The sequence below is a fragment of the Papio anubis genome, chromosome 4, assembly GCF_008728515.1.
Source record: "Papio anubis isolate 15944 chromosome 4, Panubis1.0, whole genome shotgun sequence".
Lineage (NCBI taxonomy): Eukaryota > Metazoa > Chordata > Mammalia > Primates > Cercopithecidae > Papio > Papio anubis.
The window spans coordinates 115,581,380-115,585,624 of NC_044979.1; the positions used below are offsets into that span (position 1 = coordinate 115,581,380).

The following is a 4,245-nucleotide window of genomic DNA, read 5'->3' on the forward strand; positions in this document are numbered from 1 at the left end:
TCCGCAGTCAAAAGAGATGTGTGATATTGATCCCTCCATGGGTAGATGAGGCAGCACCACAGACTGAATGCTCACCCAGCATCAGTATCACATATCCTGATTTTCAAAGTCATCATTCGAATGGGGTTGTATCTACTTTTTAAAGATGAGGAGATTCGCCGGGCGTGGTGGCTCACGCCTGTAATCCCAGCACTTTGGGAGGCCGAGGTGGGCAGATCACGAGGTCAGGAGATCGAGACTATCCTGGCAAACACGGTGAAACCCCGTTTCTACTAAAAATACAAAAAAATTAGCTGGGCGTGGTGGCGGGTGCCTGTAGTCCCAGCTTCTCGGGAGGCTGAGGCAGGAGAATGGCGTGAACCCGGGAGATGGCGGAGCTTGCAGTGAGCTGAGATCACTTCACTGTACTCCAGCCTGGGCGACAGAGCGAGACTCCATCTCAAAATAAATAAATAAAGAAAGAAAGAAAGAAAGAAAAAAAAAATAAAAAAAGTAGAGGAGAGTCAGTAATGATTTTGCAGACACACTAGAGCTAGTGGATGGCAGGAGCCCCTGTCTGCTTGAGGGTGTCTGTCGTAGTCCTTAGTCCATTGAGTGTTGTTATAACAGAATGCCTGACGCTAAATAATTTATAAAGAAAAGAGAGTTTTTTTTTGTTGTTGTTGTTGGGGAATTGCTTTCTGGCAAAACCTGAAAAGTCTGCTAGACAAATTCTAAAAGAGCTCTAACACTTAAGAAAAGAGGTTGATTTGGCTTATGGTTCTGGAGGCTGGGAAGTCCAGGAAGCATGGTGCTGGCTTCTCATGAGGGCCTTGTGCTGCACCCTAACATGGCACAGAAGCAGCAGGGGAAGCAGGCATATGCAAAAGGCTAGTCATGAGAGGCCGCCTCAATCTGCTGCAACCTGCTCTTGCGAGGGTGAGTCCATTCCCATGAGAAGTGACCCAGTCTTGTGAGAATGGCATTAACTCATTCATGAGGGTGAGTTCTCAAGACCCAAACACCTCCTGTTAGGCTCTACCTCCTAACACATGAACTTCTGGGGGACACACTCAAAATGTAGCAGTGTCCTTGTCCTCAGGCACCCCTCAGGTGGGGTGAAGGCTGGGCACAACAAAATTGGTGTGAAGACTCATCCCAAATGAATGGGGCACCCTCTTCCCTGTAGGAGCATCCACACAGCAGCTCCAAGCACTCAGTGTCCAGGGCCAGCAAGCTGCGCGTGTGGCACCACTGAGCTCCCGAGAGGGCTGGGGGCTGCGAATGATGTTTGCACTTCCCTTCAAGGCACCGAGGCAGCGAGACTCTGAGGATGATGCCCAGAGGGAGAGTTTGGATGAGGTCCAAGAGGAAAGAAAGCTGAAGCCTTTTTGGGCAGGTGAGGGAGATGGCAGGGGCTTGTGATTTTAGAGACTGTGTGAAGTGAGATTGGACACTCAGCTAGGTCAGCCCAGAGGCTGGGTCCTGAGGTTGGCTTCAGGGCAGCTCCGGGAGACCCCACCTGCCCCTTCTGCAGGATGCTTTCCTCTCCTTGAGGCCCATCAGTGTGGAGTGGAGCATCCACCATGGCCCCTCGGCACTGAGGACACTGGGAATGCCCAGCAGGGCAGTGCCCAGCCTCAGCATGCAGGCTCGATGGTCCCAGGAAGATACTCCAGCACCTCTCCTGCCATCCTCACCAGGGCGGGGAGGTGTAGATGAGCACTGGTGCTGTCCATGCAGTGCCCTGGGTTCCACATTTGGATTTCCCAGCCAGCAGGATGGGGTTTCAGGAGTGCGCTTAGAGAACCAGCTAATTCAATGTTATTAATCAGATGAGAACCAAAGGTCCTGGGTGGGGAAGTGAAAAGCTGCATGCTACAGACACATGGAGGTGGTAGGGGCTTCTCCAGCCACCTGGGAAAGGGCTCTGGATGTGAGTCCCTGCTCTGCCAACCTAGGGAGGGCTCTGTCCACTTTCCCGACACTCCCAGGGCCTGAGGAATCCTTGGTGCCTCCTCTAGGTGTAACCCATGTCCCTGTATGCGTCCCAGGGGTCATCCTCAAATACTGCCGTGGTCTTGGTGTCCAGAGTCGTCTTAGCAGGTGGGACTCTCCTGTCTTCACCAGTCTGTTGGGATCAGCTCAGCCAGCCTGGTTAAAGGGTAAGTGGCTCTGAACTTTACTGTAGAACTTACTTTGTTTTCCTCATAACTTTCTCTTTCCATGTCTGCAGCTGCCATTGTGTGGGGCTCCTCGAGGATGGGGACCCTGTTCTCTCAGCTCCGCCCCCCAGCATGAGTCATGGTCTCTCTAAAGACCTCATGGCCTTGAAGCAAACATCACCAGCTACACCCAGCAAGGCTGGTGTTGTCTCTGGATTCTCCTTATAACGCTGTGGGAATATAGGAAGATAAAGGTCAAAGTGGAGGGAAATTTTTGGTAGCTTCGGGTGTTGGAAGTGGTGCAGCTCCCCAGGATCTCAGCCCCTCAGCAAAGCCGCCCTCAGGTACTGTGTGTGGGCTCTAGCAAGTCTGTTGATTCCTCATGTGGTAACACCCTCCTCGGATGTTACTCTTTGCAGTTTACATAATACTAGACACACATTATTTTCCTTTATCTTCATACAACCCTACGTTTTCAGCATTCTGGGGATTACCACAAGCCCCACTATCTGGTGCCCAGAAAGACACGGGACACCCTTGGAGAGGAGCACTTGGCCTCTTTGCTGTCCTTGGACTTGGTGCAGGATGGTGGGTGCTGGGTGTGGTGGATGGGGCTGGGCAGCAAGGATGGTGCCATTTACTCTTCTCCATTTACCTCCAAGGTTCTTCATGGTCTATGACTCCAAGGTTTGAAATGATCTCATTTACCCCACATGATAGGTGTGGCCCTTCCAGATGAGGAGTTCAACAAGACTACATGGTAGAGCAGCCAGATAGTCCACTAGAAAAAAGACTCAAAATAAGAAGTAACCACAAAATAAGGTGATTTATAAAGATGCATTGCTTCACTAGAGAGGCAGCATTTTACTGAGTAAAGAGCACTGGGTTTTTAATCTCAGAGTCAACTATAGTTAGGGTTCTGCTGTTTGTCTAAAGATCTTGGTCAAGAGTGTCTCCTTTCTTCCCTTGTAAAGGGGTGAATGAGAATCCGCACCCTAGAATCTCTATGACATTATAAAGCTGGAAGTAAATAAGGGACATAGATAACCTTTCAAAATCAGCAAGGGTTGTCCCAATAGGGTGTTGGCCGATTTGTCTACAAGATTTATTTCATGAAAGAATATCTCAGTTGGGCTGAATCTGGATCATTCTTTTGACCTGTACTGAGGAAAAGGCAGGAATTTGAGTGCATTTAGGGTGAGCTGGCATTTTTCAGTTCTCGCCTCTCCACGCAATGATGCTGTCTGCCGGCCCCAAAGGCACCGTGTTTGCCATCCCTGACCAGAGCCTCATCAGAGCCTGCTGCAGCCGGGGGCTGGGCTTGTCTAGGAGCCGGGAGCCACTGGTCCCAAGTGGGTATTACAGGGTTAACTTGTGTCTGTGGCCAAGGCATAGAATCAAAGTAGGATGAGTCACCTCTTGTGCATTTCTTATTTCAGCCCTCCTGCCACTTTAGCAGTTTCTGATGTTTAATTTCCTCGTTTCATTCCAGAGACAGAGAATGCTGATTCACTATGCAGTGAAACATGCCTAACGTGTCAACAGCTAATGCCCGGTGACAGAGTGGTTGTCTGGGCAACAGAAGAAGTCACCCACGCAAACACTTAAAGGTGAGCTGTGAGAGTTAAGCAAGCGAGAGCTTTTCACTGAGTGAACTCACGTCCACACGGGGTGCGTGTTCAGACTCACGCGGCAGCTCCAGTGACAGGGAAGGTCGGAGAAATTCCAGGCTCTGAGGAGTCCCAGACAGCATTCCAGCTCATTCCTAATTTTATATTCAGGTTCCTTAAAACAAAAACTTCAGTATGAGACATTCAAACCCTTTGCATGTTACAGTCTGCAAAGTTTGAAAAGCATTTCCTTCCTTAGTGTCTCGGAATTGCCCTAAATACTTTCTTTCAACCAGCAGGATAGGGGACACTAGGCTTTTGTGACGACTTAAGTCTTGGCAGCAGGAATGGGTCCCCAGAAGGTGCTAGTATTTCTAGAACAACCGAGATCAGGGCAGGTGTCTTGTGCTTGGCCCCTTTGTGGGCCACTTGCCTGGAGTTATGGGACAGGGATAAGGGTGTTCCTGCCCCTGAGGAGGTCACGGTCAGTA

The 4,245-nt window shown here is 50.0% G+C and overlaps 1 non-coding gene across 1 annotated transcript; it reads right to left on the reverse strand.

Moving 5' to 3' along the window:
- Nucleotides 1–672: 672 nt before the first annotated feature.
- LOC116274753 lies at nt 673–733 on the reverse strand. The gene has a single exon (XR_004183530.1). It is a non-coding gene; the product is annotated as a U7 small nuclear RNA (small nuclear RNA).
- Between the last annotated feature and the right edge of the window lie 3,512 nt (nt 734–4,245).